At 46.8% G+C, this 12,643-nt stretch overlaps 2 protein-coding genes across 16 annotated transcripts in view; one reads left to right on the top strand and one right to left on the bottom strand.

Moving 5' to 3' along the window:
• The window catches only part of Erich1 (glutamate-rich 1), a gene marked incomplete at its 5' end in the record, with an annotated part of 52,793,804 nt that overhangs the window by 28,257,997 nt on the left and 24,523,164 nt on the right, over positions 1-12,643 (bottom strand).
• The window catches only part of Fat1 (FAT atypical cadherin 1), a 119,035-nt gene continuing 110,893 nt past the window's right edge, over positions 4,502-12,643 (top strand). For 10 of the 16 annotated variants that reach the window (XM_087589252.1, XM_087589248.1, XM_087589243.1 and 7 more), the window contains exon 1: positions 4,502-4,851. The gene's annotated coding sequence lies outside the window, so the exon portion shown is untranslated. 16 annotated transcript variants of the gene reach the window in all.

Here is a 12,643-nt window from a genome sequence, read left to right as displayed (position 1 = left end):
TAGAAAGGAACATTCCTCTCTGGCTGCAGCTTGATGAACGGTTCACTGTCTTCCAGGCCAGTTTTCAAGCTACAGCACCGCTGACCTTTAATTCGAAACAGCCCCAGTTCATAAGGAGCACAGAGGAGGAGCAGGCTCTAAGGAACAGTGCTACGTTCCAGGAGACAACAATGTTGGCTTTACAGCTAGGCAGCTGCAAAGTTTAGTCCAAAAGATTGAGTTAGCTTATCTACCATGTACCTCAGTTTCTCCTCTGTGAAATGAGGGTAGGGGATTAACAACTAATGCTTTCTAGAATTCTGTATTAGGGACTTTCAGAGATGACCTAAGGAAAGGAAGATTTATTTTAGCTCAAGGTTTCAGGACATTGCCATCGGTCATGACTGGGCAGAACAGGGCAGTCCATTCAGTGGGATAGAGTGGCTGAGTCTGACTCCTGATGTCATCACAGACAGAGTAAGGTCAGAACTGGGGTGCAGAGGAGGCTATGATCCTCAAAGGGCTGCTACTAGTGGCTTGCTTTCTTTAGCCAGGCCATATCTACTATGTTTTCCACACTCTCCCAAAGCAGCATCAACCATAGAAGAACTTAAAACACGAGTCTCTTAGGAAACTTTAGATTCAAACCCTAAAAGTCTTTATGAGAATTAATTAGTATATATATTTACTAATTATTATATTGTAATAATTATATTATATTATAGCAATATATTATTTACTATATTAATTAGTATATATTAGTTACTATATAATTAATTAGTATCTATAAGAAATATGAGAATATGTATGTGTATATATGAGGAAAAATGAGAATATATGTATGTATACATACATATATTTGCATTATATTTCTCATTATATATGTGTGTGTGTCTTTTTTTTTTCTTTTTTTCAGAGCTGGGGACCGAACCCAGGGACTTGCACTTGCTAGGCAAGCGCTCTACCACTGAGCTAAATCCCCAACCCCGTGTGTGTGTGTGTGTGTGTGTGTGTGACTGTGTCTGTGTGTGTCTTAAATACAACCATAGAACAACTGGTTCTGAAGTAAATAAATGTTGCTAGGTACTGTGGCTTCTGTGAGCTTCAGAGCTGTCCTGGGAGTGTCAAGGTGGATACCAAGACAACCATAGGTACCGCTGTAACAATGATAATTCCATCTCTCACAACCAAGAGCTAGAATTGGCTTTTGTTGTTGTTAATCATTTTGGAGACCTTAATGGGGGCAAAGTTAAGTTCAACTCTGTGAAGTCAGTCGAATTTAGACTTGTATCTGTCAAGGACAAATCTCACTCATATCTTCCAACTTAAAGCCTGATTCTCCCTTTGTTATTTCTACTGAGAGAGCACTTAGGCATTGCCTAGATTCTTCTTCTTTCCTGCTTGAGAAGGTAAGCTCGGCCTCCTCAGGGACTGAGCCAGCATGGCAAGGGTTCTATTTTGTTTGCAAAGATCTGTTCCCGAACTACCTGGGGGGATATTGAGCTTACATTTTCGAAGGGACATTAAAGCTCTACAACTACCCTGTTTCACTATGTATTTTTTTTTAAGGAAATGAAGATCTCTTTCTCTCTCTCTCTCTCTCTCTCTCTCTCTCTCTCTCTCTCTCTCACACACACACACACACACAGCCAGAATAGCCATCAAGAAACTTCCTGAATGTTTGTGGTGTCCAAAATTTCACCGTTAGAGGGAAAACTTATCGTTAGGGTATAATTTTAAGAAAACCCCCATTACTCTGAACTGAGGAAGGAAGGAGAATATCAGCAAGACATCTACAGTTAGCCCCGGCAGAGACGTACCAGGCTGGGCAGTTGTGTGGCTTAAGGTCTCTCTTAAAGAGTATAAGCACATCCCAAAGGAGAGCTGGATTTGAATGCAAAAAAAAAAAAAAAAAAAAAAATTGCTGTCCGGAGTCATGGAGAGATACTTCCTGCTTCCCCTCCCCCACAAAGTGTGGCTGCAAGAAGGGGTCAAAGGGAATGTGACAGAGCTAAGAGCAGTGCAGAAGGACAGGGAGGGTGGGATGCTGGGGAGGGTGGGATGCTGGTGGGATGCCAGGGAGGGTGGGATGCTGGGAATCAGTTGGGCTTAGGGAGAGGCATTTGGTTCTAGGGCTATTCCTAAAAATGACTGAGAATGCTATCTTGCTTAAAATTATGATTTTTCCCTGTGCTCTGTTCTAAGCAAAGATGTAAAAACAGCTAAAAGGCTGTGTTAATATTTCTTAATCACATAAACACGCCTCATCTATTAGGACTTGAATCTTACATAATTCCACTTAGCACATTGTTGGTACTTGAGAAATCCTTGGGGAATGAGTAAATGCTCTCATGGTTCTGCACCCCGCCCTGCATCCCCTCCCATACTGTAGAATCCACTCAGTACTGGAGAGGAAACTTAAAATTTAATGCTTGATGTAGCCTTAAAAAAAATTTAAGATATATAGCAAGGTATTTCTAGCAATAGTCTCTGTTGCGATCAAGGTGCTTTTAAATTTATTTTGACATGAACAGCCACTAACCAGATGTGGGTAGTCAATATATGATACATAGTTTGAAAGATTAAGGAATTGAATGTTAACTTAATTTTATTTAAACCAAAATAGCCAATGGCTACTCCAGATTTAGTCTCATTGCTTAGAACAAAGGGTTTTGTTCAAATTATCCTGTCCTCAACTTTTAAAATGAGCTTTTTTTTAAAAGAACTAATACTATCAATAAAACGTAAATTCCTCCCTATTCTTTTAAAACTGGAACACCTTGGATTGCCCGAGCAACTCTAAAGTCTGGTCTATCAAACCAAATTGACTTGTGCACGTAGCAGTGCCGCAGGAGACCTTGCATCATCTTGAGGGTTTGTATGTGTGGTCAATGTCTAACATCAAGTGTGCACCTAGAAGGAGTGCTGAGCATGCCCAGTTGCCATAGTGAAGGATAGAAGTGACTGGGCATTGACAGGCTTGCTCGACAGAACAGTCTTCTCTCAGAAATCCCCTCCGCTGCTGCCCCTGTTCTGTGGCCTCTAAGGTTATCTCATTCTGGTCGCCATCCCCCTTCCCCCACTCTTCTAGAGGCTCCCAGTCCCTTATAAGAAATTTCAGATCGCAAAGGAAAATAAGGGGCTCAGGAGAACAAGTGGTAAGAAGTACCTTTCAGATGCATGCTAGGCATTTTCTAAGATGCTCAGTAAAAACATAGTGTCTGCACGAATGGAGGCTATCCGTGTGGCAAACAGACGAGACCCAGGGAGGCTTGCTTTTAACTTACAACTTTTACCATTTACAACAGATATTGGTCCCGAACTACCTCAGGTAAGGGGGTTCACTGGAGCTTGGAGCAGTTCTCAAGCCTAAGCACACACTCAGAACACTCAGTCTCTTCATCTCTTTCCTTAACGTTTGAGCCCGCTAGTTTTGTTTGCTCTTAATCTCTCAAAACTACACAGACTGATATATTTACGCAAAGGGATGAAAATATGTTCATAGAATCTGCCTCCAGCACCATGCCCTGCTTTCCCAGACTCCTTCAAATCTAATAATAATCGTTTGGGGCAGTGTCAATTTACATAAATGGCTCCCTTAGACTCTCATGCTGTTCAGGAGATGCTTTTTGGCATGTTAGTGGCATTAAAAAAAATCCCACGGCAGATATTTTCCCACAGCCTGGACACTTATATAAAAGCGACATATTCATTTATACATTAAGCTTTAACAGGGCTTGCATTTTTGCAAATTTATGTTGTTTCGAGGTGTAGACAATTGATTTGTGTATTAGCCATTATCACTACAGATTACTTGTAAGATACGTTAAAATTGGCTCCGCCCCCATCGCTTCCCCCTACCTCTGGAAATCTATGATTCAGACTAGGTCTCAAGACAGAGGAGCATTTGGAAAGGATTTGGAGATTAAAAAGACGGTTTTCAACACAAAGATCACAAGCAGCGTTGGACAACAAGAACCATTTAAAATTTAAATAGTTTAAAAATTTAAAACATCACATCTCCAGAAGTTGGAGGACGACAAAGTCCGAGTCGTCCAGTAAGCTTGCAGTGACTGATCGCGCTTCTGCCCAGCAAAAACCCGGACAGGCGACACGGACACGTTGCGACGAGTTTCAGCTGCAGAAGAGGAAGAGCATCACCTGCAGTCCGAGGCGTGGGAAACGCCGCGGGACCCGGTGTGGAAGCCCGGGAGGCGAGCGCAACGGGGGACCTTGGCTGGCTGATCCGGTGGTGAGTGCGAAGAAGCCAGCGCTCGGCGGAGCCCCAAGACTCCGCGGGGAGGAGAGGGACGGACATTTCTTCGTGGGGACGGCTGCGGCCAGGGAGATCACTGCATCGGGAAACCTGGCGGCAGCCTGGGCGTTCTTAGCTGCAACTGGCTGGGAGGCCGACTGAAGCTGGAGAACCCGGTCAGCGCCGGGGAGTCGGGGGCGAGGCGGGGCTCTGACGTCACCTCCCCTCCCCCAGCCGCTCCTAGAGGGAGGAGTAGGGAAAAGAGGCAGAGAGATCCGCCGCAGTTGCCGGCCGTAACTCCTCAACTCGGCAGCTGGCTGCCTGGACATGTTCTGACAAACTTGGCTTCCCCTCGGCCCTCTCTCCAGACCTCGTGCGCGCTCTCTCCACCTCTTTTGGTGCTCAAACTTTCCCCGGGTCGAGAGCCACTGGAAATGCGCCCACCTGAGTCCCGCCAGCACTGGAGGAGGATCGCGCTCTGCTTGGGGATATGCTGAAGATCCAAGGGAGGCAAAGTTGGTACTTCGAGCCCGGATCCTAACAAATATCCAATCGGCGTGGGAATTACCCAACTGCCGGGGACTGTAAGGAAGAACACCGAGGACCGGGCTACTGTGGTGAGTTCTTTGTTCAGTGCATGCCTTGTAGAATTTTAAGTTTAATCGTGAATGAAAATAACGTGAGGGGTGTTTCACTGTAAGCGAGTGGGGGAATTCGTGTGTATCCTACGTGATCTGCGCTCAAGAAACTGGACTGCCCGCGGCCTTTACGGGGCGCGGGAATGAAAGGCAGGCATGCGCAGCTTTTGGAATTCGCAAAATACACACAGAGCACTGTTCAAAAGAACTTGAGAAGTGAAGCCGTTTGTGCATTATTTTCAGTGTAACTTGTTATAGAAATGGTGCCCAGGGAGGGCGCGTTGGGGACTGGGTGATCTGCAGTGGCGCAGCGCCCTCTAGTCCGAGCATTGGGCAAGGCGCGCTCTCAGCTCCTAGTTCAGTGCAGACCTCGAACTTGGACCTGCCGGTTACTCTTAACGACGTGGACCAGACAGAGCTTGATCGCTTGCACCCTCGTCTTCATTTACACCGGACGACACTTAATATATTTCAAGAAAAATCAGCTTGGGTAGACTGAATGTAGAGGCAGTGCTGGGGGAAAGGGTTTATTTTATTTTATTTTTCTTTTTTTGGCGGGGGGGGGGGACAGTTTCTCTTCCACCTAATTTCAATGAGGCTCTGGGGACAGGGTCAAAGAAGATCGACTATTTAAATGATGTTCGCGGAACTTGAACAACACGTCTCTTCATGTGAAGGCAATTCGCTCGTGGTCAAAAAGGTATCTCCATTTCGTTCCGTTGGTGGCTCAAGGATTAGCAAAATGAGGCAACACAGGAGACTGCATTTTTGGCTTTTTGCGGTTCCTGTAGCGACCAAGTGCAACTTCTTACCGGCAGTGAGATCTATTAGTAAGCCTGGATATTTAGGATTCTTAATTAGATATTTTAGTCCTAGTAAGCACCAATATATCAATGATTTTTTTTTTACAGGAATTCCTTTGTACGACTTACAAAATCCAGTGGTGATTTAATGCTATGGAGCGATGTGTTTTTATACTTTTTATTGTCCTTTCCTTCTAGCAGCTCTGCCCTAAGCCCTCTCACATCCCCTCCCCCAACGGCTTGCTTTGTGTGTGTGTGTGTGTGTGTGTGTGTGTGTGTGTGTGTGTGTGTGTGTGTGTGTTTTGTTGAGAGTTAAAATTCCGGGGAGGCTGGGGGGAGGTCGCAAACTGGTTGAGCTTGGAGATCAGGTCTCTCACTTTCGTAGCGTTCACTGACCGGTAACTCTGCGAGCACTTTGCGCAATTGTTGCCGCGGCCGGAGGAGTCTTTGGGTTACGAAGATGTTTGCTTTTTCTGGGTGTTGTGAATATATGTGTTCTAAGTAGTGAGCAGGGTACGAATTCAGAGGTACGAATCAGCACACTCATTCCGCATGCAGGCACTACTTTTTCTTCCCAAGCGTAACCTGCTAGACACCATTATTTTTTCAGCCACCTTGCTTTAAGATGGCTTAAGAGGTGACATTAACTTTGAGCCAAAGGAATACACTCTAGACCCTGTCTGCCGTGCAATTCCCTCTGCAGCTCCCTCCACCCGCTCCAAGGGAAATCTGATCTCTGCGTTCTCGCGGCGTTAAAATGTTCGAGCCCCACAAACTTTCCGAGGTCGAGTCCTTCTTTTTCTCTGGGCTGCGTTCCAAAGCGTGGCTGGCTTCGGTTTAGTCTCGTTTGCTCATCAGCCGGTACCTGGAGCTCTGCAGGAGCCGGGGATAGACTTGCAACCCTGGGATGCGCTGGCTGGGCGCTCGGCCGCCAGAAGGAGTTCTGCAAGTGGGGAGCCTTGCTCGCCGGGAATCTCCCATCTCGCACGAGAACTTGTAGCTGAGGGGCCAGGCTCACAGATTACGGGACCCTTGGGGCAGAATTAAGCGCCGAGAATGCGTTTAGGGAGGCTCAGCTGCCTTTGTCCTACAAACCCGGGGATTGAGGGGGTGCGCGCGGAGGGGGGGGGCGGTGGTTGGCGTCTGTCTCGGAGGCTGGCATTGGGGCTCACCGCCGCGATCCGGGAGGGTCTGAGGTCCAACCGTGTCTGAATTAACAGGTCGCGGGAAAACTTATGCATTTCCCTTGGCCTAATGTGGATTTCAGGAGGAAGTAAATTCCGACCAAACTGCATTCCTTTCCAGACCCTCTGTAGTTTTTCACCCCAGCGGCTGCAGCCTGGGAGCTAGGCATTCAAATGCGGATTCGGGGATTTCCTGGAGGTTGGGGAAAAAGTCTAAAGGAATGCGGTGGGGGGGGGGGGCTGTTCCTTAGGTCCTAGGTGACTTCTTCCCCTTTCTGTCTTTTTTTGGGGGGGGGGCGCAAATATTTCCCCACTCCTAGCAGGGAGCACTCAATAAAATTCCTTTCAACAGGAGCAGCAGCAGCAGCAGCTCCATGTTCTAGCACCGTCCCCAAACTGTCCCTCTCAGTCCGGTAAGCTCCTCGAAGGCGCTCGCCTCGCTCCACGTTGGACGCTAGTCTGGATAGCCCCCGGGGCGGGCGCTTCTGCCCGGGGGCGGGGCGGCCTCGGGCTGCGCGCACGGAGTCGGGGAGTCTCGGCGCTGGCGAAACGAGAGCCGGCGCTGGCAGGCGTGGCCGCGGGCGGAGGGATACACACGGCGGGGAGCTGGGGCGCGCGGGCCGGGCTGGACGAGGCGAGGCTGGACGGCCAGCGGCGCCATGCGGACGTGCGGGCCCAGTGCGGCTCCCGGCACAGCGGGCTCCGGCAGCCGGGCACGCTGAGCACCGGGGCTGAGCACCCGGGCTGTGCGCTCGAACGCACCGCCGCTACTTGGGAGCCAACTTTGCAGTAAGTTTGCTGAGGGTGGAGTGGAGTCTGGGCCGGGGGTGGGTGCCCTCCCTCCCACGCTTCTCCCGCTGCACTGTGGCCGGGGCTGGTGCCAGTCCCCTTGCCCACTCGCAGAGTTGAGTGGCGGCTCCAGGGTGCGGAGGCGGAGAGATGGAGGGACCGGCGGGACGTGGAGGGAATGGTGATTGCGGAGTCCGCGTCCGGCGCTGCGGTTCCCAGGCCAGCATGCTACTCCGGGTAGCGCCAGGCTGTCTGACCCGGGAACACGACTGCGGGCTCCGGGTTCGACTCCTGTCCATCTCGGCTTTGGAGCGGTCTCCAAGTACAGAGATGAAAGCAGAGCCGATCGCTTGAGCGTGAGATCTTTGAAATGGAGTCGCTGAGTTTCTTAGATGTTCTGTGCCCGGAGGAGTGCAGCGCTGAGGTTTACTGCGGCTCCTTTGCAAGGCTAAGCCTCCGGGGAAGTGTACGCCCGGGCAGTTAGTTCCCTGTCTGTTTTCTGGAAGATAAACTTATGAGATCCTTATTAAAAGAGAGGGTCTGCTTCACAGTCCTCCCTGTGATTTCTTTTAGGAAGCTAACTTTCCGCTGTCTTGTTAGAATCCCACCCCCCACTGATGGGAATTACAGAGTCTTGGAAACAAGGAGACAATTGTGTGTTAGGGCAAAGTAAATTCGCAAATATTTTCTATGTAGTTAATTTTTTTTCATGAGCCTGAACTATAGTTTCATTAATTAGTTTTTGTTAAGCAACTCCCGAGTGCTGGTAGAGTTTTTTGTTTTTTTTTTTTAAACTGGGAATTTACTTAGATATTAGAATCAAAAAAAATTTAAAAGGCACATGACTTACCTTGGCAAAAGCTGACTTGTGTTGCTTCATATATTCCATATTTAATACTTTAAGAGCATATTTTCATGTCCTGATGCTAAGGGATATTGATGTTTTTCATATCAGTTTTAGCCACACAAACAGTTGTTGCCTGTACTCCATAACTATATTGGTTCATTCTGGGTAATTTGACTTTGCATCTCGGGTTCATTAGTCTTATCTAGGTGTTAGAACTTTGCCTCTCTCCCTGTTTTATGATATACAGATATTTAAAATATGATTTTTTAAAAAAAATTGGTGCAACTCTCCTTGTGGCTGAGGTAGTATTTTACAAGTGTAGTTTAAGTTTTGTTTAAAAAAAGTTTGCCCTTGTGTGCCCATTTCTTGAAAAATTAACATCTTAAAGGAGCCAGAATCTTATTTCAAAAACCCCACTGTGAAAGGAAGCAAGGTTGTTAGAGACCTTCACAAAGTCATTTGGGCTACCTCTGAGTTCATTTTTGTGGGTAAGCAGCCTCCCCACAGGTCTTTATTGGTTTCACATTGTGTGGTTAGTAGAGAGTTCACTTTATACCAAAGATGTATGCTCAAAGTAATAAAGATTTCCTTTAAATAGTCCCCCACCCCCACCCACTCTAGGGTACGCGCTCAGATTCAGCTCTTGGGCATCTTTGGAGAAGGCCTTTCTCTCCGTGTTAGAAGTGGAAGAGGTTTTAGGAAATTGATTCTCTGTGTAATAGTCTTAGAAAGCTTGCCTGAGCTACCTGTTTTCCACTTAGGTCTGGCTGGTTTTACATATTCTCAATAAACCAAAACCAAGTGGGTGTATTATAGCATCAAACGCTGTCTAGTTGGCTGATTTGTAACCTGAAGGACTTTAGTTCGTAAAGAAAGTGGAAGGATCCCACATTTGAGTCTTCATGGTTGGGAATTTACAGTAGGAAAGTGTTCTTTTTTTTTTTTTTTTTTTTTTTTTTTTTTGGAGCAGATTGTGTGGAAGGTGAAAGCGAGTCTCAGTTGTCCAATTTGGACATGTCCGTTTGTCTTTAGACCTGGGAAGGTGTTTTTAAACCATTTAAGATCAGAAAGTGGATAGTTCTCCTTTGCGAAGAAGCGGTTCTACTTAAAAACTTGTCTGTTGACTATTTTCCAGGATACGAAAGTGCTTTCACGATTATTTTTAATGTGTATGGTTGTTTTGCCTGTTTGTATGTCATGTGCCACGTGTGTGCCTGGTGCCTTCAGAAACCAGAAGAGGTCTTCTGGAAATGGAGTTGACAAATGGTTGCAAGTTGCCACGTGGGTGCTGGGAATCAAATCTGGATCCTTGGGAAGAACAGCCGGGCTCTAAACCCCTGAGCTATGTCTAAGTGCCTTCTCTTGAAAGGTCCAGATTTAAATGCTTCTCAGATTCTTGCTCAATTCCAAGAGCTCATGGTATACTTGACGAGAAATACATCTGTTATGTATTTTGTACCAGCCCTTTGGGAATTCAGTCACTAGAGTGTTCAATCATGGGGCTCGGTGACAGGTCTGCAGGTATCACCTGTAGGCAGTTCTGAAGGGTTTCGAGGTGGCGGTGACCTAATTTTGGACCAACTAGGAATTAAGAGCCATTTAAAGGGCCACCATCTCCAGTGCTGTTCCTGGCCTGATGGTCGTCCCTGAATTTTTTTCTGTTAAGGGAGCAGAAGCACTCTTTTATTTTCCTTTTGTGTATCCTCTTTCATTTAACCTTGCCTTCTAGCCTCTCTTCTTAGTCTTTTTATTCATCTCTCCATTCGTCAGTCCAGTAACTGTGAATCTTCTGTGCAAACATCGAGACTTAACACCATGCACATAGGCGAACAAGTCAGGTTTCCTGTCCTTGAAGAGCTCAGGTCCCGTGAGAGGGCTGAGGCAGTGTTGGATGTTGGAAGAGAGACCGGTTAAGACCACAGTAGTACATCCTAACACTTTAGCAAGCTTGTTGGGCTCCTGCCGTAGGTGGATTTGGATGAGTCCCTCATGACTGACACGGGGAGTGGGTCGGGGAGACCAGGATTGTACAAAGTATCATGTGGGTTGTATGACTTGATTGTGGTCTGCTGACTGGAGAGAAAAGACCTTAGCTGTAAGAAAATGAAAGCTCTGAGTGAGTTAGGTTCACTGGTCTTCTTTCCTGTAGCTTCTTTTGGCCAGGGTAGAACACAGAACAATAAATGACAGTGCCGGAAGTTGGCCTTTGAGCACGGGAGGGTAGTTTTTATGGGGCAAAGGTTAAGGACAAGAAAACAAGGAAATGCTGAAGAGAAGCCACAGAACTGTATTTTAGGAGCGTTAAGTTACATTTACGTTGTCTTTCAGATGGGAGGAAGTGTAGTTGTCGTTAGATTAACACACACCCAGCCACTGGTTGGGAGTCCTGTGCTCAAGACAGCTTGGCATGGCACAAGCCTATGAGAAAGTGCCCCTTTAGTTTGAAGTTAGTGACACCAGGGTTACAGTAGATAAGTAGACAGGGATCAGATCATCAAAAGTCTTTGTAAAAACCTAGTAGGAATATACCAAGTCTGGAGAGATAGCCCAGTGGCGAGTGGGTACTTTTCTTTCAGGGGACCTGAGTTCTGTTCCCAGTACCTACATTGCTGACTGGCAATAGTTTATAACACAGCTGCAGGGGATCCCAGGCCTCATGTGTGCACGCTCCCACACAGACACACATGCACATAAAACTAAATCTTAAAAATATACACATATATTTATTCAATATGTACTGAATCAGCAGGCAAAGGGAAAAACATTAGCAGGCCAAAATACCCAAGTATATTCTAATGACGTATGACATCAGAAAGAAGGGTGAGTGAGTTCAGCAGGGTAGGATTAGAAAACAGGATCACTAGGATAGATAACATACTGTGTCGGAATAAATGCACGTATGGATCAGGTGTAGCAGCACGAGTGCATATGAAGCTGCTCTGAGAGATAAGTAAAACAATTCTAGGTAACAGTTTATAAATGGAGGTTTGACAGGCATAAGAGGTCATCTAAACTCCGAATTTGAGGGGAGGCGGGGGGGAAAGAAGGGTTGTGGCAGGAAGCTGTAAGGAATGTAGTGCCGCCCCCAGGTTCTCAAAGAAATGCAGTCCACAGGATTGAGCTTCCGTGCCATCCTTAATCCTTAGTCAGTCGATGACAGAAGCTGGGTCGAGATTTCAATGTTAAGTCTTCTGCTCCCTTCCTGTCTGTTTGATCTCTTAGCCTGCAAACTCCGAGTGCTGTGGGGAATTAGTAAGACTCTCCCCTGGAATCGGAATGGTCGTTCCGTGGACCTGTTTTGATTTTTACAGTGGGAAACCAGGGAAGAGGCTGTCTTCACTTAGAGCGGATGGTATTCCAGGAGGATTCTTCTTTAGGTACCTGAGAGGGTGGGCTCAGCTGTGGGCATGTTGGAAGCTCTTGGATGAGGTCTTTAAGGCGATAGTCTAGGTTTTGTGTGGGAAGAAGACGTTTGTCGCACTATAGTTCCTTGTGAATGAGAGATAGAGCAGTAAGCAGTTAAGAAGAATCAGGAAAGTGCAGTCTTTCAGGTGTTGTTTTGTTACAGATTGCTTTTCCATTTTAGGCACTTGTAAAGGACTCAGGGTATTGGGTAGGGGGTTGAGTGGCTTGAAGAATGACACATAAGATCAGGGAAGAACAGAGAAGAAGGACGTTTGCTCACATGATGCCTGAGGAAGCGTTCCCCTCTCCTCTCTCTCTCTCTGCCTCTCTCTCTCTCTGTCTCTGTCTCTCTCTGTCTCTGTCTCTCTGTCTCTGTCTCTCTGTCTCTGTCTCTGTCTCTCTGTCTCTCTTTCTCTGTCTCTCTCGTGTGTGTGTGTGTGTGTGTGTGTGTGTGTGTGTGTGTGTGTGTGTGTGTTTTGCTGGGATGGATCTGAAGGGTTTCTGTTAGGCATTTGAGGCTAGCAGTGGTTTTAGGAGAGAAGCAGTCAACTTTGGCAGGCTGAGAAAGTACCTTTTATCAAGCTCTTTTCCAAGGTAAGAAAAATAAGGGTGTTAGTCTAAAGGAAATGCAGTGTTGAGAGCCATTTATTTTTAAGTAGGGAGGAACCTGTGTTTATAGCCTCAGCAGGACGGAAGGGGTTGTTGAAGGCTGAGCTCTAGAGCGACAGAAAGATGCTGAGTTT

This window comes from Rattus norvegicus, chromosome 16 (assembly GCF_021556685.1).
Source record: "Rattus norvegicus strain SHRSP/BbbUtx chromosome 16, alternate assembly SHRSP_T2T, whole genome shotgun sequence".
Taxonomy (NCBI): Eukaryota; Metazoa; Chordata; class Mammalia; order Rodentia; family Muridae; genus Rattus; species Rattus norvegicus.
The sequence above is the reverse complement of the archived record's forward strand: the minus strand, read 5'-3'. Positions and strand labels throughout refer to the sequence as shown.